We start from the raw sequence: 27022 nt of genomic DNA, 5'->3' as shown, positions 1-27022 counted from the left end.
ATCTAAACCTAACATTGAGGAAACTCACCTCAGACTTTAACATTAATTCATTAAGTGGAAGAATTACATTGAACTTTATATAGTTTAATTAGAAAATTGTAAAGCAGAGTATAAAGGTGGATCTGGATATACCAAACCAACAACATTGTTTTCGAAAAAGCGACACTGGTTGAATTGAATCTTTGTTGTGGACTCGTTTACCTCCACTTAATTTTAAGACTGCTGCATCTCCTTTGTTAGTACGGAGTGCCATTCATAGCTTTATTCTCTATCAATTTGCCTTCCTCCCTGAGAACTGAGGTGTCAGTTCAACATTATCTTGCAAAACAAAATCATGTATCAAAAGTTAACAGGCTGTTATAAATATCTATGTCTTTGGGTTAGTCATTATTTGTGCATATGAAACATCTTGACAAGACTTTCATTAACGCTGCTGCAGTCATTTCACAGCCTAGGACATTACAAACGAGCAACGACTGATCAGAACTGCTTGAAAAAAAATCAAAATTGGGGATTTACATTGAAAGACTAGAACCAGGTAATTATAATGGAGTTCAGAGTTGGAAACTGTGCACATTCTACAGTATAGCTCTGAATTTTGATTAAATGAATTTTCAGTTTATATTGAAGACTCTTAACAAATCTCCTACTCGGTAGGTAAAAAACTTGTGATTGGGTCAGCTGAGTAGGATATGCATATACAATCCTGCTACAATTTCATATGTATGGTCAAAAGCAACAAACTCTTATGATAACTCTATCTGGACTTTCCTCATTATGTCAAATAACAGGATGAAGGAGATCCTTAAAGATGTGAATGGAGAAAACATAAGACTGTGAGATCATCCTCGATGTTCTCTGTCACATTAGATGCCATGTGTTTCTCTGCAAGCAGCCCTACAATACAGAGAACCACCTCTTTGAAGATGAGACATCTTATATTTGCAGCAGTTATGCTGAGCTCCCTTTTACCCTTTTCCACTTTGTCCTTCAGAGGTTGTTTCTTTGGTGATATACCATAGATGAATAGCTGGAGGCAATGAAAGACAGATGTAAGCCTGAAGGCTTTTGTAGGTATGTGGGGATTTAGTTAGAATTTTAGCTGTGAATCCTATGTGCTTGGGAGTTTTGTTGTGTAAGTGATGGGGTTGTGGTGTACTGAGCAGGTAGGATGGGCAGAAAATTTCATGTGAAGGTGACCTTCACTGAGCATGTGAGCTCAGGGCTTTGACCCTAACCTCCATGAGTTCCTGCTGTCAGTCTGTGGACCTGTCCGGCTACCAGAGCACATGGAAGGAAGAAATACAGCAGTGTCATAAAGATGGCCCACCACTTGGCTGATACTAACTGGCACCAGCTCAGATATTGTCACTGAAGGTACCCATTGATGATGGTGGGGAGTTGGGATCAGCATGTAATAACTCATTAGATTCAAGTGGGCAGCATAGTGATTAGCACGATTGCCTCACAGCGCTAGGGACTTGGGTTCAATTCCTCCTTCAGGCTACTGTCTGCGTGGAGTTTGCATGTTCTCCCTGTGTCTGTGTGGGTTTACACCAGGTACTCCACAGTTCAAGATGTGCAAGTTAGGTGGATTAGCCATAGGAAAATGTAGGGTTACAGGGATTGGGTGGGCAGGGAGGTTAAGATGGGATGCTCTTCAGAGGGTTGGTGTGGACTCAATGGGCTGAATAGCCTGCTTCCCTGCTGTAGGGATCCCATTCTCTTCTGAAGATGGTATATGAAGGTCTCCTAGCTCCTCTTGAGATGTGGTACATCTGCATTGTCCTCCTTCACCATTAATGTTTCCAGTGCCACATAATCTTCAGAAAACACTGCTGGATTACCCTGTTATGCACAGAAGCTGTGAGCTGCAGGGGTGATGGTGGCATTGTTGTATTGTCACTGGACTGATGATCCAGAGACTAAATTAATATTACAGACACGTGAATTCCAATTACACCACAGCAAGTGGTGAACTTTGAATTCAATTTTTAAAAAATCTGAACTTAAACAGATGTTTTAATGGTGACTGGGTAACCATTATCAGAGAATCATGGAGATCTACAGCAAAAAAAAAGGCCCTTCTATCTATCATGTCTGCAACAGTCAAAAACAACCACTGAATTATTCTAACCCCATTTTCCAGCACTTGATCCATTGCCTTGTATGCCTCTGCATCAAAAGTATACCTCTAAATATTTATTAAATGTTATGAGCTTCTGTCTTTACCACCCTTAGTGAATATGCCCCAGATTTAGTTTTAATTCCACCAGATCCACTCAGATTCTGATGTAATTACAGCCTTCATCCAAACATGACCAAAAAAGCTGAACACCAGAGAGCAGGTGAAAGTGATTGTCCTTGACATTAATCAAGCATTTGACCAAATGTGCCATCACTGAGCCCTAACAGAAACAGCAAACAATGGAGATGGGGGGAGACTAAGGAAGATGGTTGTGACTGTTGGACGTCAGTCATTTCAGCTCCAGGATAGCACTGGAGGAGTTCCTTAGAGTACTGTACTTAGCCCAACTATCATCAGCTGCTTCATCAATAGAGTCATAGTCATAGAGTCATAGAGATGTACAGCACGGAAACAGACCCTTCAGTCCAACTTGTCCATGCCGACCAGATATCCTAAATTAATCGAGTCCCATTTGCTAGCACTTGGCCTATCTCTCTCTAAGCTGGAAATGTGTTGCTGGAAAAGCGCAGCAGGTCAGGCAGCATCCAGGGAACAGGAGAATCGACGTTTCGGGCATAAGCCCTGGGCTTTTCCTGAAGAAGGGCTTATGCCCGAAACGTCGATTCTCCTGTTCCCTGGATGCTGCCTGACCTGCTGCGCTTTTCCAGCAACACATTTCCAGCTCTGATCTCCAGCATCTGCAGACCTCACTTTCTCCTATCTCTCTCTAAGCCCTTCATATTCAGATATCTTTCCAACTGCCTTTTAAATGTTGTAATTGTACCAGCCTGCACACTTATTCTGGGAGCTCATTCCATACATGCATAACCCTTTGCGTGAAAAAGTGGCCACTTAGGTCCCTTATAAATCTTTCTCCTCTCACCATAACCTATGCCCTCTGGTTCTGGACTCCCCCACCCCAGGGGAAAGACCTTGTCTATTTAACTTATCCATGTCCCTCATGATTTTATAAATTTCGTTAAGGTCACGCTCAGTCTCCAAAGCTCCAGGGGAAACAGCCCTAGCCTGTTTAACCTTTCTTTATCATTCAAACCTTCCAACCCTGGCAACATCCTTATTAATCTTTTCTGAACCCTTCAAGTTTCATAACATCTTCCTACAGGAGGCAGACCAGAATTTCATGCAATATTCCAAAAGTGGCCTAAATGTACAGCTGCAACATGATCTCCCAACTCCTATACTCACTGCTCTGACCAATAAAGGAAAACATACCAATGCTTTCTTCACTATCCTGTGTACCCTCCATCATAAAGTCAGAAGTGTGTAGGTTTGCTGATGATTGAAAAGTATTCAACACTATTTCCAATTTCTCAGATACAGAAACAGCTCATGTTCATGTGCAGCAAGACCTGAGCAATAAGTAACTATGGGCTCACAAGTTGCATACCCGTCATAAGGCACAACTCCCAGGCAAGTACCATATAAAGCAGAGAGAATTTAATCATTGCCTTTGATGTTCAATGGCATTGCTGTTGCAGAATACTGCAACACTCTGGGGCTTACCATTGACCATGGACTCCCACATAAATACATGGCTATAAGAGCAGGTCAGAGGCTGGGATTTCTGTGACAAGTAAATCACCTCCAGATTCCTCAAAGACTGTTCATCATCTACAAAGCACAAATCAGGAGTATAATTGAACATTCTCAACTTGCCTGGATGAGTGCAGCTCCGTCAACATTCAAGAAGCTTGATACTGTGCAAAAACAGATCAGCCTGCTTGATCGTTATTGTATTCATCACTTTCCATCTTTATTCAATCCGCTACCAAAGCATAATGGCAGCCATGTACACTCTCTACAATATACCCTGCAATAATTCATCAAGAATTCAGTGATAGCACCTTTCAAAACTGTAACCTCCCCCACCTAAGAAAGGCAAGGCCAGCAGGTGCACAAGAATACTGATTGCAAGTTCTCTTCAAGCCACACCATCCTAATTTGGAACAATGTCACTGTTCCTTTATTGCTGCTGAGTCAAAGGCCTGGAACTACCTTCCTAACGGTATTTCAGTTGTACATTCTTCCCCAACACTTGTAGTAGTTAATAAGACAGTTCACCAGAATCATCTCAGGACAATAAATGCTGACTTAGTCAACACCATGAATGGTTTATTTAAATAAAAAAGAAGCAGCTTAGAGGAATAGACAAATGCACTGAAATAGACTCAACAATTGTACAGACAGATACATGAAAATAATGTGGCACACACTTCAACCTCAATGGATGTAGGCCATTCTTCCATGACCAGAAAAAAAAGTCAACTCTGTTTTTATCTCATTAGATTTAAGTTACAAACAATTGATGTTGCTAGTCTCTAGGCTAGAAAGATATATGAACAGTGAAGAAGAATATAAGAAATTTAATGTAAAACTGAAAAAGTGTGTTCTCCAATTTTTAAATGACAGTGTCTCCAGAATTCAGGCCAATGTAAGTACACTGGAGCAGAGACCTTTGAGGCTGGAGTCATTTGCATGGCTGACATAGGTTTATCTGGCTTGTAAGTGCAACACAATGGCACCTAACCCAAAATACCTTCAAGTCCCTGCTCCTGAAAAAACAAATAGGTCTGTTTGGCAACATTGCCAATCTACCACGTCAACCACATTAAATCTGTAAATTTTTCAGACCTTTTTACAGGTATTAATGCTGAGCACAAGGAGGGCATGAAGGTCATGATTTCCTCTGAGAAGCCTAAAATCTATCAGGCAGTCTCAGTTAAGGAAGTAGGATGACTGTTCATCCATGCCCTTCCTAGAATGATTTAAAAGGGCAAGTTATATGGGCATAATCCTGGCATAATTTGAAAAGCAGAATACTGTGGATGCCGGAAGTCTGAAATCGAATTTTTAAAATGTTGGAAATAAAAGAATTACAAACGTTACTTTTTCTCCCCTCTCCTATCTGAACTGATGCTCAAAACGTACGACATTGCTAAATTTTCACAGTTTGATGAAAGGTAACTGAACTGAAACTTTACCTTTGCTTCTTTCTATACAGATGCCATCTGTCCTGAACAGTACTTTCAATATATTCTATTTTTGTTTCGGAATCCTAATCTGTTTTTCCCATGCAGAATTCAGCCTCTCTGCCCTCTATGAACTAAGTAAATATTAGATGACTGAAATAATGCATTTAGGCTGAAAGCACAATTGAAAGAGCCTACATCACTGCTCTTTTTATGTAGCAAAAGGCTTAGTAAGAGACATGTTGTATTAAGGATACAATTTTGTTCCATATGTGGTGTGAAATCATGTCATGCAGTACCAGCATTTAGACTGGTCATATATTTCTGCTGTTTAATGAACATGTTCACTCATTTATTATAAGTAGGTTAATAAAGAGCAGACATACTTTTAAGATAACCGAGCTACATTTTTTATTTCAGACATTGAATTGCATAAAACATATAAAGATATTTAGAGATTTTTCTTTCTGTGTAAAAAATGTGACACCAAATCAGAACAACATTGGTCAGAAATATGCAATTTGACCATTTACAATAATGAGATTAACTGCACAACATTGAAATATACAACCCATTGGGTTAGAATACCGTAAATCAAACACCCTCTTTCTGCAGTTGTACCAAATGTTAATTATTTTTTAAGTGTGCAGAGTACACCAATTTATGTGACTTTCAGACCAAAATTGGTAGAAAGCACAGACCAGATTTCTGTACTAAACAAGAATTGCTATTTATTGTAAATGATTCGACAATAGATACAGGTAAAGAGATAAGACCATAAGAAATAGGAACAGGAGTAGGTCTTTCAGCCCCTCATACCTGCTTTGCCATTTGATAGGATCACGGCTGGTCCGACAGTTCTCACTTTCCTGCATTTTCCCTGTAATCCTTGATTTCCCCTACAGATCAAGAATCTGTCTATCTCAGCCTTACATAGGCACAAGGACTCTGCTCCTAGATGCCTCTGGCAAAGATTTCCAAAGACTCACAACCCTCAGAGAAAAAATTCCTCATGCTCTCAGTCTGAAACTGGTGCCCTGTTATTCTGAGACAACGCCATCTGGTCCTAAACTCTTCCATGAGGGGAAACATTCTCTCAGCATTTAAACTGTCAAGCTCATTAAAAATCTGCTATATTTCAATTAGATAATCTCTCATTCTTCCAGACTCCAAGGAGAGTCCCAACCTGTTAGGTTTTGCTCATAAGACAATCCCTCCATATTGGGATCATCCTAGTGTACCTCTCTGAACTTCCACTGATGAAATAATGTATTTCCTTAAATTAAGGGGAACAAAACTGCTTTCAATATTCCAGATGTGGTCTCAGCAGCGCCTTGTACAGTTGCAGTAAGACTTCCTTAGTCTCACACTCCAATCCCCTTGACATAAAGGCCAACATTCCATTTAACTTCATGATTACCTGCTGTGCCTGTGTGCTAGCTTTTGTGCACAGCTATCCTCAAGTCCCTTTGTGTTGCTGCTTTCTGCAGTTTTTCTTCACTTAAACTGCTGTTCTTTTGTCCTCACTTCCAAAATTGAATAACTTCGCATTTTCCCACATTATACTTCATTTGTCAACATTTTGCACACTTACATAACGTACCAACATCTCTCTATAAATTGGTTGCATCCTTCCTGCAACTTGCTTTTCCACCTATGTTTTGCAAATTTGGCTACAGTACATTTGCTTCCTTCCTCCAAGTCATTAATAGATATTGTATATTGCAGTCCCAGCACTAATCTCTATGGGAATCCCACTGGTTGCAGATTGGCAACATGAAAAAGAACCTCATACCTGCACTCGTTATGTCCTGCCCATTAGCCAATTCTCTATCTGCTAGGTCCACCATGGACTCTTAATTTATAACTTAACCTTTGGTGAAATATCTTGTTGAATGATTTTTGGAAGTCTCATTGGAAGATATAAACTACTGGCATGTAATACTACTAATTAAATCTTTAATCCCCTTATGAATACATCTTACACACATAGAGACAGACAAATATGGGAAGTAGACTGTAGTGAAGGTAGAAAAAAACTGGAAAGCCGGATCAGTGGTCTTTGCTTCTTGATCCTAATTTTGAAATGATCCTTCTTTGGCTAGCCAGATTATTAATATTCAATCGTCCTTCTATGGAAGTTGCCAGTACAGAGCAATTAATTCACTTGGAAAATGTCTCAGGTTTATCTATTCAAAAGTCACAGCTCATGGCAACTTCTGCAGGAAAGTAACTGGTTTTCTTTTTGCTTAAACTGAGCTATCAAAATATCATTGCAATTCCAAGAGCCTGAAGCTTAATAAAATTATTCACTTCAGCGATGAAGCTTACTTTTGCTTCAGAAAAAGATGAAACATACCATTGAGAAGAGGAATATGCAAGTGCCGGTTGATAGGCCCAGGCTCTGCAAGTGGGCATTTAATAAAAGCAAATAACTTTCAACCAAAGCACCTACAGGGAGGAACTAATAATGGTTTAATTGGATAAATAGTTGGTGACAAATGCTCTTGTAGCACAGTGATAGTGTCCCTTCCTCAGAACCAGGAAGCCTGGTTTGAAGTCCCACCTACTTGAGACATGTATCATAACATTGCTAAAGAGGTTGATTAGGAAAATATCTATTTGGAGTCACTCTGATTGAATTGATAAAACTATTGCCTGCAAGTCAGAAAATTGTAGGTACAGATGCCACTCCAGTTATTGAATACATAAAATTAGGGTGATGCTCTAGTGTGGTATTGAAAGAGAAATTGTGGTGAAGTAAGTGATTGGGCTGGGACTGCCTGAGAGGAAGAATGGAGGAAGGCCTAAGTCCAGATGGAAAAATTTGGTGATTATAGACTCATACCAAGTGGGAATTGATTGAGCAATGGGTGAGTGACAGGAGGAGATAAGTGATCAACCAATATTTTGGCAACTCCACTTAAAATGGGATAAGTCAAAAGAAGAACCTTTGGTAGTTCTGAGGGATTGCAATCATGTCAAATATGTGATCTGTCCAATGAGAGGTTAAACCTTAAACCCCTCCTGTTTCATAGAAATAAAAGCTTCCATAAATCAATTTTGAAGAACATGGAGTGAGTGGAGTGGAATGTCCATCACAAAAAACAGATTATTTGGACATTAACAATTGCTGTATCTGGGTGTTTGCTAAGGAGTAAATCAACTATTAATTCCCACATTAAAAACATTAACAAAATTTAAAATCATCTTATTCGCTATAAGGTCTTTGAGGATGTGGTTTTCCCTTTGCCCATCACAGGAGGCAAAGTTGGAATAAAGTAATCAGCTTCCATGCTGATTCACCTCTTTTGTTGAACCCAACATAGAATATGTAATAAATATCCTGTCCTTGATGATCAATCCGCAAAAATATTTCTTAGCTCAGCTTCCTAGTTCAAAACCAATCAGGGGGCAAACCTAGAATATTCTACCTGCTTTGTGTTCATCACACTCATTTTTCTGAACAAAAATGTTTTTTTTAAATTTTGGTTTATTTTCAGTGTTCCATTCTTATTTTCTAAGCGACTTTCCATGTTTTTGATGCATGAGTTATCCTTGTGGACTGAGGATGAATGAAGGGGATATTTCATTTGGTTGGAAGTTATTCCCAACACAGTGAGAAACCATTGCCTATAATGAGCCCCCCAGAAAGCTGATGTTTATTTTTCACTTTACTGATATTTGACACTCTCGTCAACAGACCAGAATGGTTTAATATGTACCACTCACTTAGGCTCAAGACTGACTCCAGGAGCTGTGTGTAACACCGTTGGTACTTACACATATTTAAATTTCTTGCAGTGCATTTTCAAGGGACCAAATGGCTACTTCTACTCATAATTTGTATGTAGTTGCTACCTGATTATTAACTAAGTAAGTGCAGCAATAAATAAATGAAGATTTCCCCAGTACCATTAAACAGTCAATTGGAGGTTTATCACATACACAGAGTAAGGAAAGGGACAACTACAAAGTGACTTGCAATGAGCACGAGGTAGAAACAAACAAAAAGAAACTCCTGTTTAGTATGTGCCTACAATCATTTTAACAAGTAAAAATCACAATGTTCTGGAGGTAAATGAAGCAAGAAGTAGTAATTGTCTGCAGTTATTGCACATTCTGTGATAAAAATACACTTACTCCTACACACTTCAAGCAATACAGCGTTAGAAAATCAAGATTTAAAAAAGTGCCTTAATTAGAGACTGCAATTAAAGATTGCAGTCACCACATTATGTTTGTCATCTGAGACACCAAGCTGTTGAAGCAAAAGAAGGTGCTGTGAGCTGACTGTGATGTGGATTTATCCCATGCTGCAACCAGATGTTGGTGCTGCCATGTGTTCATGAAGTTACATATTGGAAGATTCTTTATATTCATTCATGTGCAGTTGCATTTTAAAGAAATGTCTGCTATCAGTAACTCAGCAACACTGGTCTTAATCTACTTACATAATTGAAAAAAGAGGTGTTATGATCAGTCTCTTAATAACTTGATAACCAGATCTCATTGAAGCAGTCCACGTATGCATGAAAAATCTATGTGCTTACATGAAGCAGTTATTGGATGATGACAGTGAAACTAATGAATATGTACAACCAAGCTTACTTCAAATATAATTTTAAAATATTTTTTATACTTTTAATTTCTTCATTTCCTGAAGAAAATGACTCATGATGTTCCAAAGCACCACTGTTCCTGTAGTCTCCAGTATCTTGTATTAGTGTATACTCTTAAGTACGATCCAAGACTATAATTGTTGACAAGCTGTTTGACAAACTGGGTGAGGACAGGTGAATCTAATTCTACTTTGTCAACACGTTTTTTTGCAATGTTGAAGAGATAGTGATTGGGTCTGAATACTCTTGCAGAGATATGACTCCAATTTTTTTAAATATTATGTGGACACATGAATATGTCTTGAACTTTTAAACAAAGGATACTTTGCTCAGGATAAGGCATTTGATACCACAACAATGTTGCACCTGCAAAGGAGAGGGAACCCCGTTGGAGTCAAAGGTCTGGCAAACTTTCAGAGAGAAATCACATGACTTAATTTGCATGGAATAAGATTATTTTTATTTGTCCATGAAATGTGTACATCATTGGCTAGGCCATTTTACTGTCCATCCATATTTCCCCATGAGTTTGTGGCTTGTTAGGACCATTTAAAAGGCAGGTAAGAGTCAAGTACCTTATATACTTTTTTAAAATTTATATGAACTTTTTTGACTACTTTTTAAAGTTAAATTCATGCCCATCAAAATTCATACCACATCATTAGCAGAAGTCCAATTGATCTCTAAGCAAATAAAGTAAAAAAACACAATGAATTATGGTAATTCTGAAAACCCGGAGTGGATGTTGATCTATTATCTGTGAAGGACTATGGTTGACTTTTACATGAGATACATGGAAAATTCCAGATTTGTTTGGCTTGAGGTGTATGGTACATTGAAGTGGGTTTGGAATCACATGTGAGTCAGTCCAAGCAAGGACAACAGTTTCCTTCACTAATGGACATTAAGATATCAGTTGAGTCTTTATGACAATCAGTAATGGTTACGTAGTCATCATTAGTTTAGATTAATTTCATAACATTTTTGTTAATTCAACTTTCACCATCTCCTATCATGAGATTCAAACCTGTATTCCTAAAACATTAATCTTGTTTACCCGTCCAATGATATAACTAGTATGGCACTGTCTCTCCTAAAGACAGCATTTTGGAACTCAGAGAGAGAATTTCAGATTGGCTTGAGATACAACGGCATGTTGCTCTCTTTCTCCTTCTTTGCAATTTCTCTCAGCAAACTGTGAGGGCTGACAACTCACCATGAGTCATCTTTACCAATTGAGAAGAGATCCTGAGCAGGATCTTCACAGAATCTATCCCACTTTCTGAAGCATTGAGAATTCAGCAACAATTTTTCTAGGGACACACACCAGTCCAGGACCCTGCCTGTACACAGAATAGCTACAGGATCAGAAAACCAGTTGAGATACCCTGACTCATCCTTATTTCTTGAGTTTAACTTAGCTGAAGTACTTTAGTGTTAATGTTCTGGAGAATTTTTCGTTTTGTTTCTCCTGAGACTTCTGTGTGTGCATTTATCTGAGTTTCTTTGAAGATTATGAATACATGTCAATAATAATTCTTTGTTTAAGTAATTTTGATGCCTTTTTATGATAATAAGCCAGTAATTTGATTTGATTAAATAAATCTGGCTGACATGTTCTTAATACTTAAACTGACACAGTCTGACACCAACATACCTGACCATACTGGATAAATTTAAAATTTGTGATGACCATTGGAGGCAACTGTGATGGCAACAAGAGTGAATGGAAACAAATTCTGCTCATCACCCTTTTTAATTATTTAATCTCTCTTCCCCCATAACAGACTAACTATCCTTTACACCTTTCCCCATCCTCTCACTTGCTTCATTTTCCTAATTTTGTCAGAAAGGTGATCAAGCTGAAATTTTAACTGTGCTTCAGTCTTCTGATGCTGCCTGACTTCTTGAAGTTTCCAGCTTTTTCTGTTTTTCCAACAGTGACTCATCTTGAGTTGGTATCTTCTGTATCTGAATATGACTTTCAACATATCCCTTTTCATATCGGTTCCTCTTCAAGTCTTTCATCATTTTGTTGTTCCTTTTTATGCACTAATTGTGGGTTTGGGAACATATTTAAGCCCAGTGAGCCCATCATCAGTGAAAAAGCACCAGGTAAAAGACAAATCTGGCACATATGTGGAGAGCAGTAGGTTTCTCAACTTAAATGGCTTGCCTCTTTCAAATCTGCAGAGAGCCATCAAAGCCTCAGGTTATCAGACAAGAAAAGCCTGACTGGTAAGAAGCTGAGGTTTTGCTTTGCGGTTATCACAGGATGGGGGTAGTGGGAAGAGAGTGTCAAATGCAAAGGCAGGAGGATAGTCTCAGTGCCAACATCCCGCCAACCCACCCAATAACCTGGAACCTCATTTGGCAAGGTTAACTTGAATTGGGAGAAACACATTGGGCTGAATCTTATAATATTTCAGATAAGTGTCACCTTCATCAAGTTTTATGAAGCATTACTCACTATAAATGGTGATGAGCTCTCTTGTACAATTGTCCCAAATCATTAACTACCTTTCTGACCCCTATGGCACCCCTCTTGTGTGATGAGAGCTCGATTCTACCACTTCATTGGAAGAATCTACCATGCCCACATATCATGGAATGGACGAGTATCATGTCATAGTGCTGTCTTTAAAAGACTGCTGTACACTCAAACAAGTGCTGTCAGTCTGGATTTGCTCTGCACAATTTATGACATTTACCCCATGCATTGAAGATGAGGAGAAATTTTTGCTCTGGTTTGTGTGTAAGGAGGTTCTTGTGGATGGGTAAAGCAGAGGAGGATATCCTCTTATCCCTGGAGTAGCAAAGAAAGCCATAACACTACAGCCTGCCAGTCTGGTCTGAGGTGCCCACATGGACCTTGCAGTCTAGCCATGTGAAGGAATGCATAGTCATGTCCTCAGAGTGTGAATTACATTTTCTGTTCCACGCAAGTAAATCCTGCCATCTTTCCTGTTATTTCACCTACATCCCACTAAGGCTCATGCTCTGCCACTCACTATCAAATGCAACACCATCCCTCATTTGCTTCTACCCACCCAACCTCTGCAAAAATCCCTGCATAGCGTCCCCACTACCTACTCAATTGCTCAGAATACCTTTCTCCATCTGGATCAGCACTGACGGTACAGAGGACATGCGGGGTTTTCAATGTGGCCTTTTGCAGGAGCCAAGTTGGGAGTGGTGAAATTGAGTGAGGGAGATGGTGCATGCAATAGTGAGAGTGGTAGAGCATAAACCTTGGTTGGAAGAAGATGCAGTAGCAGGAATAGAGTGAGTGTGTGTGAGCTAGCAGGATGCTGTAGACGGCAGTTACCCTGGAGAGCTTTATTTGCAGCATCTAGGGCAAAATCACAAATTGTACAGTCCGACTTCAGACATACAGTGCTTGCCTGGGTGCAGAATAGCCTTTTAAAAATGGTGCCAGGGATAATAACTGACTACAGGATAACGCGGCAAGTTCTTCCAGCTATGGAAAGTGGCAGAATTGGGCTAGTATTGCAGCAGATGAGTGCCATGGGACAGGGTATGCAGGTAAGTTTAGAACAATGGCATTAGAAAACTCACTAGGCCTCAAGCAAAGAAATTCTACGTCAAACTCAACCAAATTGACAGCTAAAGGAAAAGAATATTCAATTCAGACCAAGAACAAGAAGAAGCCTTGAGAAACACTGATGATGTAAAAATAGTAGCTTATCCAGGAAAATCAAGAAATACATCAAGCAAACTTCACATTGAAAATGCTGAAAAAAAGGCCAGAAAGTTTGATAGCGACTCCCCAATTACCTGCATTAACTTTAATGACAAGTCTGCAGAAATAACATTCGAGGTCATTTACGCTGCCTCACTGGGGGTTTTCACTAGTTCTCTGCCAAAGTTTCGGTGGGAGACCAGGAAACTACTGCAGTGATTCTACCCTAACCATTTGTTTTTCAACCTGTCATCTTGGTCTAAAAAAACCTGCTTAGCAGGCCAGCTTTGCATGCTCCTAATGTAACTATTTTATATGGGTAGGTTGTGTACCACTGCACAATTTTCATTTGTTGTCATGTCATTTCGCACATTGATCAGGCTTGCACAGAGTTCTGTGTGGCCCTCATAATTATACGTCATAAGATGTGCAATGAAGCATTTGCCTGAATTATACCCTTATCTGTCACCAATGTTAATGGATCTCTCAAAATCATACAGTCACTGATATTTATATGTTGTACCTTTTTAATCCCACAAACAAAACTCAGAGGAACAACATCAGTTACTCTCCCTATAAAAATGTAACAGGAATTACACTACAGCCTTGGTTTAGAGGAAATGTTGCTGTGAAGCAATAGACAATAGAAACAGTCTAAAAAAGTCTATTCTTGGATAATTATTTATTGCATATTTACTGTCTGTAATAGTTAGATAAATTATTCTTCTTTTAAATTCATTCTAAAGTAATGAATTATTTCACATTTGCAGACTGCTGCCCTCAGTGATTTATTTCACGGTTACACTCCATCATGATTGGATAATTAGTGCTATATTTTCAATCTTTTCTTAGGTTATCAAATGTTTTATGTTTAATGTCTGGTCACCTTCATTTTGTTTTGTTTTCATTGGTTGTCTTATAGCAGATATGTGTTTTGGTTTCATTTATTCTGGAGATGAAGGAACGGTTTTGTTATGCTAATAAAGGGGATAAAGCACTGTGAACAGTTTATGAAATATGCAACATAAATAGACATTTTGTGTTTGTCACATTGTATTCCCCATGTTTTATGGCTACATCACATTTAACTACAGGAAAAATCTATGATGTGTTAAAATATTGGATCCGCAAGCTCTTTCTCCTTGCATTGCTAGATTTCCATGTTCGCAATCATATGGTTTTGCGTCTACCTTTTTTCACTATTAATCACCATTTTCTCCTGCTCTTGATTTCTTCCCAACAAGTTTTTGTTTCAATGCCGAGTTCCTTTAATGATAGCTCAGTAGTGCCTGGCTTCTATGACCTTTTGGATATACAGACAGTTCCTTTTTTCTAATCTTACTTCTTTCTACCCCCATTACAACAAAGCCTAATTAAATTAATGCTTTTCATTCATAAACAGCCCTCCATTCACAAGCCAGAAAGATGGAGGAAGGCTGTTTTCCTTCTGATTGAAGGTTAAAGGAGAGTTGGTTCAAGGAATAGATTAGATTAGATTACTTACAGTGTGGAAACAGGCCCTTCGGCCCAACAAGTCCACACCGCCCCGCCGAAGCGCAACCCACCCATACCCCTACATTTACCCCTTACCTAACACTACGGGCAACTTTAGCATGGCCAATTCACCTGACCTGCACATCTTTGGACTGTGGGAGGAAACCGGAGCATCCGGAGGAAACCCACGCAGACACGGGGAGAACGTGCAAACTCCACACAGTCGCCTGAGGCGGGAATTGAACCCGGGTCTCTGGCACTGTGAGGCAGCAGTGCTAACCACTGTGCCACCGTGCTGCCCACCACAATAGAGACCACCACATCTCCATTTCAATGTGCGATGTTTGTTGATAAATGTTGATAAATTCATAAAAATAGGGTCAGAGGTTAATGCTACGAATCTATCAAGGCTTAGGAAGTGATTATAAAAATGCAGGGGACTGAAGGTATAACTAATGTCCTGAGGCGTTTAGACATGATCCCTGAACTGGGAGCATCAGAGACAAAAAAATATAATAGGTTATTTCAAATAAATTAATGAAAAATTCGTAGAAATTATGTGGGAAAAAGGGATGGAAGATAATCATAGTTTTTAATGTAATGTACCACGTAATACTAATTTCAGCATGTTTATTTTGGCTCCAGTCTTACTCACTAATTTATGTAACTCTATATATCCACACATAAGCATTTAATACCTAGCATCTTTGTAACGTTTTGTTTTCTGTGAGCATCAAATGGAATTGCTTTATCCATTTGTATTTTCCAAGTTTTCATGTACTGGCAACATCAATAAATGCAGAGGCAAAAGAATTGGCAAAAATGACTTCATGTATGATTTGCCGAATCTTATCCATTTCCAACTCCATTTTCCTTGTGCTTCACAACTACCACCAGCTGTGATGAAGAGTGCACTTCATGGGAAATTACAATTGACAATGCACTATTCCAACTCACAGCATGTTGAAATCCTGTTTGGTCTTTTCCTACATTTGAACATCAAATAATAGTCACTGGCATGACTGTACAGTGTAATCTGGACACCAAACAGCTTTGCTGTTGATGCCACATCACCTCAGTTTTGCACAAAGCTCTTAGTGTGTGACATTTGCATTGTGTGGCTTTTAACACAATCACATGCCATCTGTGTAGTCTGAATCGCTGAATGCATGCCATCATCACAGTACAGATTTCAACAGACTGATACAGTAGTACAATGACAAAATTGACCAATCAACCTGAAATGAATGACTTACCTTATGCTTCCTGACATAACCAGAGGTAAGAAGCAAGATCAGCTCTGAGCTATTAAAAAAAACAATGAATAAACTGATATACAGAGGTGGTAATAGACAGAGGAACTTCTGTGAGGAAGGGGAGAAGGACAGGCCCTACCTTGAGACAGTATTGTGGGAGCTCTAGTCCTACTTTGCTATGTGACAGGAACAGAGCCTCAAGAATACAATTTACTAAGGAGCTAAAGCACACTGACTGAGGTTACTACGAATAATTCTCCTTCTCAATCTTTCCTTCCAACGTGAGCAGGTGGTGACTCTCAGGTTGAGCCATCACCGGCTATCTCTTTTTTTGAGACAGCAACTCAATGATCCACCAGAAGTCTGGCAACTTGACTTTATCTCAATTAGACAATTATGTCACTTCCTTTGAAAGGATTAGAGCATCAAACCAGTGGAAGTGTGACCCTGCCAGTGATTGAACATTACAGTCATCTTTTCATGTTTTCTTCCAGCTAGGAGTTAATAACTTTAGCAATGCACTGAAATTGTCTGTCCTCAGAATCAGCAGGGTGGTGAGAGGGGCCCTCGTTTGATCCAAAGATCAAGAAGGAATTGCTGATAGTTTTCTAAAAGAGTGACTTCCCAATGGTAAAGCATACCAATGATGGCCCTCCATATGGATCTTTGGGCCTTTCTACATCAATGGAGCATGATAACCCAACTGTAAGAGTTAGTGTTCAGTCACTATGCAGTTGATGTGAAACATTATCAAAAATTCATTTCAGTTCATTCCACTTTCCCAATAATTGCCAGATTTTTTTTATTGTTCAATAGTCACACCAACTCCAGGCACCCCAGACAGAGAATAGGCATGGTTCTACAAATGCCTCATGAAGGTCTTCCAACACAGGAGATCAAAAAGACATACATTTACGTGAAACACCATGGATTGAGCAATTAGGGGTATGAGTTCCCTGATTGGGACTTCTAGTCTGGTTCAATCAGGGAGACCTGGCTGACATAAAAGGATGAATGCTAGGGATATTGGGGCCCTGAATGCCTGACTCAGTGAGATGCAGTGCTATTGTCAAAGATTATATCTTTGTACATAAAGGGTGATTGATAATGGCATGATGACCTCTGAAGAAGGATAGGCCCCCTAGTGAAGAGTTATTATTATAAAGAAGATGCTTCACTCTGAGGATGGGAAGGATTACTGCTGTACATACATCGGAGGATCTTCCTGTTTATGATGGTGCAATGCATTCTCCACAATCTGAATTATCAGGATTTAGTCAATATCTTCTGGGATGGGATGGGGAGGAGAAGGAGGAACATATAAAGCCACATTGACCACTACAGTTGGATATTTTGAGAAGGAGTTCATGGCAAGGCCTCACTTAAAAGAAACCGTCATCCCCACGAATTCACAATTTATTTATCATGCACCCAGTTATATACCATCCCTTTGACATATCTCCCTCACAAGAGAATATCAACAGTACTTTCAATGGTAGCTTTATCTAGCAACATATAAATAGGACAAGAAAACTAAAGTTAGCTTGTTGTATTCCCTGAATACCTTCCTGCATGTATCCTTGCCTCACCCAGAATCTCAATGTCGTGTTATCCCAGCAGCTGCTACATGGCTGGTGAATACCTTCTGACTGCAACAGACATTGGAAGAAAGAGCAAAATGCTTTCTGTCTGGAAGAAACAAAAACAGAAATTACTGGAAAAACTCAGCAGGTCTAACAGCACCTGTGGAGAAATACAGAGATAGCACTTTTTTAGTCCAATGACTGAAAGCAGATAGCAAAAAGTTGTATTTATGCTTGATGAAAGGGTGGGGGTAGGAGTGACCAAATAGATGGAGATGAGCCTAGAGAGAGAGAGAAGGACAAAGGGATTGTTTTCGTAAGCCAGGGAAAAAAGCAAGCCAGATTAGTGATAGTGGGGACTACAAATGGGTTGGCTGTGCTGAAAACAACCCATTTCATGATAAGACTTGGTGTAGTGGTGGGTAACAGACATTGAAGGAGGTATTCATGCTCTCAAATAGTTAAACTCGATGTTGAGTCCTGAAAACTGTAAGGTCCCCAAAAAGAACGAGGTGTTTTTCATTTATCTTGCATTAAGCCTTGCTGGAGCACAGGGAGGGCAGCAGGCCTGAGACACAAATATAGGCCATGGAACATGTTGGTGTTTTGAAATGGCAGGCAGCTGGAAGCTTGTGTCTGGAGGGTCTGACTGCCGACAGCATGATCTCAGTTTGGGTGACGGCAGTTTTTTGATACTTTTTGTGTTTCCTTTCAGCAAGCTATCAGTCAGGTTTTAGCCATATTTGACTTACATTTTGGGAAATTTTGGGGCCATAAAATAATGCATACTTTTATTTCTTATATGCTTGTGGGGCAAGGGTGTCATTGGCTGGGCCAACATTTATTGTCCGTACCTTGAGAAGATGGTGGTGAGCTGCTTTCTTGAACTACTGTAGCCCATGTGCTATAGGTTGACCCAAATACTCTTAGAGAAAGATTTCCAGGATTTTGATAGAGTTACAGTGAAGCAACGGCGATATATTTCCAAGTCAAGATGGTGAGTGGCTTGGATGGAAACTTGCAGGTGGTTCTGTTCCTATGTATCTGCTATCCTTGTCCTTCTAGATGGAACTGTTTGTGGATCTAGAAGTTTCAATGCAAGGATATTTGTTGAATTTCTGAAGTGCTTCTTGCAGACAGGATATATTACCACTACTGAGCGTCGGTGGTGGAGGAAGTGGAAGCTTGTGGATGTGATGCCAATCAAGTGGGCTGCTTTGTCCTGGATGGTGTCAAGTTTCTTGAGTGTTGTTGGACCTGCACCATCTAGGCAAGTGGAGAGTATTCCATCACACGGCTGACTTGTGCCTTGTAGATGGTGGACAGGCTTCAGAGTCAGGAGATGAGTTACTCGCTGCAGTATTCCTAGCCTCTGACCTGATCTTGTAATCATTGTGTTTATGTGGTGTGTCTAGTTGAATTTCTAGTCAATGGTAACCATAGGGACATTGATAGTGTGGGATTCAGTGATGGTAACGCCATTGAATGTCAAAGGGCAGTGGTAGATTGTCTCTTATTGGAAATCGTCTTTATCTGGCATTTGTGTAGCGTAAATGTTCCTTGCCACTTGTTAGCTCATGCCTGGATATTATCCAGATCTTGTTGCATTTGAACATGGACTGTTCCAGTATCTGAGGAGTTGTGAATGATGCAGAACATTGTGCAATCATTGGTGAGCATTCCCACTTTTGACGTTATGATGGAGGGAAGGCCATTGATGAAGCAGCTGAAGATGGTTGGGCCTGGGGCATTACCATGAGAAATTTCTGCAGAGACATCCTAGAGCTGAGATGACTGACCTAAACAACCCACAACCATCTTCCGATGTGGAGAGAGTGAGGTCTGCAGATGCTGGAGATCAGAGCTGAAAATGTGTTGCTGGAACAGCGCAGCAGGTCAGGCAGCATCCAGGGAACAGGAGAATCGACGTTTCGGGCATGCCCGAAACGTCGCATCTTCCGATGTGTCAACTACTGGAGAGCTGCTGGTTTGGAACATGTTGGTGTCAGTTATGTTGGGCTGTTTAGGAAGTACCAAGCACCAAGGGTGACAGGGTGACTCAGTGGTTAGCACTGCTGCCTCACATCACCAGAGACCCGGGTTTAATTCCCGCCTCAGGCAACTGTCTGTGTGGAGTTTGCACATTCTCCCCATGTCTGCATGCGTTTCCTTCAGGTGCTCCAGTTTCCTCTCACAGTCCAAAAATGTGCAGGTTTGGTGAATTGACCATGCTAAATTGCCCGTAGTGTTAAGTGTAGGGAATGGGTCTGGGTGGGTTGCTCTTCGGAGGGTCGGTGTGGACTTGTTGGGCCGAAGGGCCTGTTTCCACACTGTAAGTAATCTAATCTAATCTAAAAAAAATGTGGAATAACATGTAAAAGAAACAATGGGCTCTCTACCTGAATGAATACAATAGATGCAATAAGGCAAATGATTTAAAAGCATGACCAGATGGGAATGGATATTATCTAACTGCCATCTTGAATCCCTAAAGTGTTGAAACAGACCCTTCGGCCCAACAAGACCATAGTCTTCTCCAAGTCCATACTCTTCAGTCCCTCTGAAGAGTATCCCTCCCAAACCCATTTCCATACCCTATTACTCTACATTTACTCTTGACTAATGCACCTGACCTACACATCCCTGAACACTATGGGCAATTTAGCATGGCCAATTCACCTGACCTGCACATCTTTGGACTGTGGGATAGAAACCTACACAGAAACAGGGAGAATAGCAAATTTCACACATACAGTCACCCAAGGTTGGGATCGAATCTGGGTCCTTAGAGCTGTGAGCTTAAAAATGTGTTGCTGGAAAAGTGCAGCAGGTCAGGCAGCATCAAAGGAACAGGAGAATTGACGTTTCGGGCGTAAGCCATTCTTTCCCTAGAGCTGTGAGGCAGCTGTGCCAAACATTGAGCCACCATGAAAGAAACATACCTGTAGAGTGACCAAGACTGGAATCTGAACTTTTAAGGATATTCAACATTTAGGAAGGAAAGGAAATAAAGGAAAAGGGTGTGGTGTTTTGTTGAGAATCAAGGTTGAGATCAGAAGATCAATGGGCATAAACTTATAGGGATCTGAGTAATGTTGCAAGAGGAGATCCTTTTCGACTAAACTTGTTGGGACTATCTGAGGTGGCAGATAGGGAGTCTCTAGATTCTTCACACCTAAATTTGAAAATTTGGGGTATCCCATCTGGAATAAGAATAAATTGGGGAATATTACCACATGACTCATTGTAAAATGCCTATGTGCCATTAAACATTTGAAGGTATTAATCCAATCCATTTTTGTCAACTTGCCTCTCAATACCTTAATTATTGCTTTTGTTTAAATTTGATACCCTTGCTGGAGGCTGAATACCTCACTTTCAAATGTTGTGTAAAATATTTTCATACTTTGACCACACATCACTGAAGGTTCTTTTAGATCAAGATTATTAATTAGCCAGAAACGTACTCCAGAAACTCATCCTGCCATTCTGCTTCCTTCCCTGCTACTGCACAAACCTCCAACAAAGAACTTATATCCTTCCACTCTCAGTAATACTTGTAACATTTTCCCTCACTTGCTCTTAACCATCTACACTCCCACACTGTAAACCATACATACCCTCTGTGCTGCCTCCTCACTCCTTCAAACACCTCAGCACCTTTTGCTTACCTGTACTAGGAACAATGGCTGCGCCACAAAACTTCCATCTCACTAAATCTTTCCTTCTCTCTTATTCCAAGAGAAGGCAGCCCGTAAGAAGGCAGAGAGAACTTGCAGTCATGGAAGCCTGCTGAACATTAGGCCCTTCAGCCCCTGTGAGGACAAAACCTTTGACCTTGGAGGAACGGTGGGGGGGGGGGGGGCGGGGGGGGGGAGGGGATCTGCTCCTCTGTGGATGCTGCGGGGATCCTGTTAACTGAGTAAAAAACACTCTTCATTCCAATTCTCACATTAACCCTGTTTCACTGACATTTATTGCACACTTCTTCTAAACACTCGAAGTGATGTCTCTTCTCCCTTGTCTTGCAGTTACAGCCAGCATCTCCACCAGCTCCATGGAGAATTGCGCAATTCCCCCAGAACCACCACCTTGACATTTAAGTAGCAAGGATTCAGAGGAAGCTATCTGCACCCCCTCACTAGCTCATTTACTGTCACCTCAGTGAGTACAGTTAAGAAGGTTGGAACCAAAATCTGGTGAGCACCTCATTGCTTTAGCCCTGTAGCTGACCAAGACACCCCACCCTCTCCCGTAAAAATCCTCCAACTCCACATATTACCCTCACTTCTCTTCCCACTCCCACCAAACCTGCAGCCTCAGTCATGAATAACAATTTGCCAAATGTCTTTCCTGAGGCAGCAATCAGCATTGAGCTGCTTCCCTTCACCTCTTTAGCCACCTCACCTCTCTTTCTCCTTGGGTTTTCTGAACAGATCCTGGAGGCTGACTGTTTCCCTCCCCTTTGAGTGAACAAACTGGATAGTCCCAGACAAGAAGTGCTGTACATCTCCCTGGCCGCATTGACCCTGCCCCCTAGACTAGCCTATGTGGAGCCAGATAGTGACCCAGTCCCCATTATACAGAGGCACAAAACTCTTTACCAAGATCACCCCGACCAGATACCTGTACTATTGCAAATCCCAGGGCTTTGAATCCTGTGTCATAGAGTCACAGAGTCATACAACGTGGAAACAGACCCTTCAGCCCAACTAGTCCAGGCTGATCATGTTTCCAAACTAAACTAGTCCCACCTGCCTTCATTTGGTCCTATCCCTCCAAACCTTTCCTGTACTTATCCAAATGCCTTTTAAACAATTTACCACTTCGTTTGGCAGTTCATTCCACACACTAAGTGCTCTCTGTGTAAAAAAAGTTGCACCTTAAATCTTTCTCTTCTCACCTTAAAAATATGCCCCCCTAATTTTGAAAACCCTACCTTAGGGAAAAGAGCCTTACTGGTCACCTTATCTGTACCCCTCATGATTTTATAAACCTCTATAAGGTCACCTCTCAACTTCCTATGTTCCAGTGAAAAACGTCCCAGCCTATCCAGCCAATTTTTATAACTCAAACTCTCCGTTCCCAGCAACATCCTGGTAAATCTTTTCTGAACGATCTCCAGTCTAATGATATCCTTCCTGTTACAGGGTGACCAGGACTGCACCAAGTACTCCAGAAGGGGCCTCACCAATGGCCTCTACAACCTCAACATGACATCCCAATTCCTACATTCAAAGGTCTAAGCTATGAAGCCAAGCATATTAAACTCCTTCTTACAACCCTGTCTACCCGTGATACAAATTTCAAACCCCTTGTTCTCTCTGTTTGACAGCATTACCCAGGGCCCTACCACTAATTGTATAAGTTTACCAAAATGCAATACCTCACATTTATCCAAACTAAACTTCATCTACCACTCTTCAGCCCATTGACCCAATTGATCAATATCTCTTTGTAATCTTCTTTGTAATCAGTCTGAAAAACAACCCTCCATCGCCACCCTCTGTCTCCTACTATAAAGCCAATGTTGTGTCCAGTTGACAAGCTCAACCTGAATCTCAGGAAAACCTCCTGACTGATCAATGTCTCCTTAGACTGTAGTGAGGACTATTCCCCGCACACACTGAGCCATAGCAGCCTGCATGCTGCACATGTTGTGTGTTTGCTGAGTAAGCTGCTGGTACATGGAGCAGGTGTGAGGTTGACATGGGCATACTACTGTACAACAAAATGTCCATCCCCTTGACTTGGGGCTACTCACCACAAGACAGGATATCTGGTTTTGTGACTGCAGTAATTTGCTTAGCAAGGTAAGGCAAGGCATGGATACTGTGACCATGCAGGGACAGCACTAAGAATGTGAGTGCTAGGAAGAGTAAGCAACTTGGCCTGAGATGTAGCCTGATCCAATCCATGAGCCATGTGCCCATGTCTGCGCTTTCCAAAGCTAATTGCCAGTATGCCCTCAATACAATTATATGCTTCAAGAATGACTTGCCAGTATACCTCAAATGTAGCAAGATGGTCTTGAGGTTTTGACAAATGCTTTATGCCAGAAATGCCTGTAGATTACATCAAAAATAAAGTATAATCAAATGTAACACTGAGGTCCTTCCAAGCAAGTGGGTTGTTGAATCCACCTGGTACCTGTTCTGGTCTCAATGTTAGATTTTCTCAACGTCTAGCATATTTGGAGCATTTGGTAAAATAGAAAGCTAAATATGAATGAGGAGAGTTGGGCTATGAAAAATTTTGGTTGCCAAGCAATAATCCTACTTCATTGGCAACTTGCCTTGCAAAAATCTCACACATCATTTGTAAAAAACATAAGTTAAATAGGAAGATGTTCCTATTCTGCCCATTGATTTTCTGATCTGAGATTCTCTTTTAGAAATGTTCTGATCTCAATCCTTATTGTCACTGCAATAGCACATCATTTTCCATTCTTGCTGTCCTTTCTAAATGTAGAATACCCTTGAATAGTCAGTTTCCAGTCTTGGTAACCCTGAAGCCATGTTTCCTTAATGGCAATTGGATTATACCTATTCACATATATTTGGGACAGTAAGTATCTGCCATACTGAAAATGCTGTTTTAATTCATGCAGAGTGCACTAAAGTTTGTTCTTTTGACACTATTCCGTAATCTAAGTTTAGTTAATCATCACTTTCATTTTGTGTGTCTTCAAATTTTACTTGCCCATCTGCTACTTCCTGTTACCAGCTTGATTTCCCTCCAATTTGAGTTAGCCCTCAGATTCCCAACCCCCTGAAACGGTAGTTTAAGCCCTCCCTTGTAACATTCCCAATTCTCCCTACAAGAATATTGTCCCAATCCTGTTGTGGCATAACCTATCCAGGTGGTGCATGGCCCACCTACCTCAGGAATAATTATGATATTTTCCTATTTGCACTAATTCTCCAGTCACAAATTCAATCGATCACTCTTCCTATTCCTGTGCGTCCTTGCACATGGCACTGGCAGTATGTCTTAGATTACTGCTTTTGTGCTCGTGCTTCTTAATTTCTATCCTAATTCCTTAAATTTTGATTTAACACTTGATTTCTCTTCCTACTTGTAATAACTCAGTAAATCTGAGTGAAAAGGAATATCATTTATTGTTGATCACTAAAATAGAGCCACTATGTGTGGCATACATGGGCTAGTCCCAGACCAGGACAGATATTTCTGGAGACTCTGGTTCTACTTTTCTTTTCCTTCTTCAGAAATACTGTGTTTTCTTTCTCCAATCATCAAATTGCCGTGGTACTTTTTTCCTCTATTAATCACCACTGATAAATCACCGATATTTCCAACTAAATAATTTATGTGCAAAGCCCATTAAATGGTAATTGGGGTCTGCTTCATACCGAAGTGTTATCACACACGGCTGAACATTTGTTTATCCCATCACCAAATCACCATGGTATTTTTTCCGAATAATCACCAGCAATAAATCCAATCCAGTGTTACCAATAGAATATTTACGTGCAATCTAGATCTGCCTTATTTGACCCTTAGTTCCTGAGTTTTATTGAATTCATATTTCACTATGGCAGGATTTGAACCTGGTTCCTGAGAACATTACCTGGACCTCTAGATTAATAGTCCAGCAACAATACAAACTAGACCATTGCTTCCCCCCAGGTGCTCTATTAATATCTTTAATCAATCTATTCAGAGATGTAACTACACACCTCTAACGTAGATGTAACTTGCACCAGGATTTCCTGGCTCAAAGGCCAGACACACCACTGTCTTACTAGTCCCCCAACTGGGTCTGCTTTATGCCATTTATTTATTTTGTATTTTTTTCAATCACCACCAATAATCACCCATGAAACCAATTAGATATTTTCAAGCAAAGCCCATTATGGGCAATGCAAACCATCAAAAGTGAAGGGGGAGCGTGTAGATGAGTAGGAAGGGGCTAAATCAAAATAAAGGTGGATGGGGAAATTAAGCACTGTATCCCCTGTTGTGCCCACCTCTCTCGAAAGGCATCAAGAGCATTGATGGAAGTCACATGCTTGGGCCTGCTTTATAAAGAGATCAGATGATAAGTTCCAGCTGGGCAGGGCATTGCCTGTTACCAAGGATAGACTTGGGACAGACTTCAAATAGATCTAGCCACTCAAGACTGATATCCATGAATAGTTTTGGGCTGTCAACAACAGCACAATTGTACTCCAGTACAATCTGCAACCTTAAGGTCCAGCACTCAATCATTACCATCAAGCTAAGGGATCAACCCTGATTCAATGGAAAGTGCAGGATGGCATGCTAGGAGCAACACTAGGCATACCTAAAAATGAGGCGTTAACCTGGTTAAGTTACCGAATAGGGTAACTTGCATGCCAACAGCATAAGCAGCAAATGATAGAACTAAGTGATCCGAAATCCAATGGATCAGATCCAAGCTCTGCAGTCCTGCACTTGCAGTCATGAATGGTGGTGGACAATTAAACAACTCAGACGAGGATATCCCCATCTTCAATGATGGAAAAGACCAACGCATCTGCGCAAAAGATATGGCTGAAACATTTGCAGCAATCTTCAGTCAGAAATGCCTGGTGGATACTCCACCTCGGCCTACTCCAGTGGTCTCCAGCTTTAGAGATACCAGTCTTCAAACAATTCAATTCACTCCACATGATCTCAAAAGATGGTTGGAGGCATTGGATACAGCAAAGGTTATGGGCCCTGACAATATTCCAGCAATAGAGCTAAAGGTTTGTGCTCCAGAACTTGCTGATCCCCTAGCTAAGTTTTTCCAGTACAGTTGCAACATTGGCATCTATCCACAATTGCTCAGTTATTTCTTATACATAAGAAGCAGGACAAATCCTACTTGGCCAGTTACCACCTCATCAGTCTACTGATGATCATCAGTAAAGTGATGAAAGGTGTCATTAACAGTGCTATCAAGCAGCATCTGTTCACCAATAACCTGCTCAGCGACACCCAATTTGGGTCCTGCCAGGGCGACTCATCTCCTGATCTCTTTTAGCACCTTATTTCAAACATAGACAAAAAAGCTAATTTAATGAGATGAGATAAGAGTGACAGCCCTTTACAGCAAGGCCATATCCGACTGAATGTGTCATCTGGCAGCCATAGTAAATGTGGAGTCAATGGGTTTGGGGGCAAGCTCTTTGCTGGTTGGAGTCATACATGGCATAT

The 27022-nt window shown here is 40.6% G+C and overlaps 1 long non-coding RNA gene across 1 annotated transcript in view; it reads left to right on the top strand.

The window, feature by feature from the left end:
* LOC122551124 (uncharacterized) overlaps positions 1-27022 on the top strand; it is a 143849-nt gene that overhangs the window by 79272 nt on the left and 37555 nt on the right. The window lies entirely within an intron of this gene.

Source organism: Chiloscyllium plagiosum, unplaced genomic scaffold, assembly GCF_037043375.1.
Source record: "Chiloscyllium plagiosum isolate Xiang-an unplaced genomic scaffold, Cpla_swu_hap1 HiC_scaffold_6, whole genome shotgun sequence".
In the NCBI taxonomy this organism is placed as follows: Eukaryota; Metazoa; Chordata; class Chondrichthyes; order Orectolobiformes; family Hemiscylliidae; genus Chiloscyllium; species Chiloscyllium plagiosum.
Note: the sequence above shows the minus strand (reverse complement) of the source record. Positions and strands in the feature narration are given on the sequence as shown.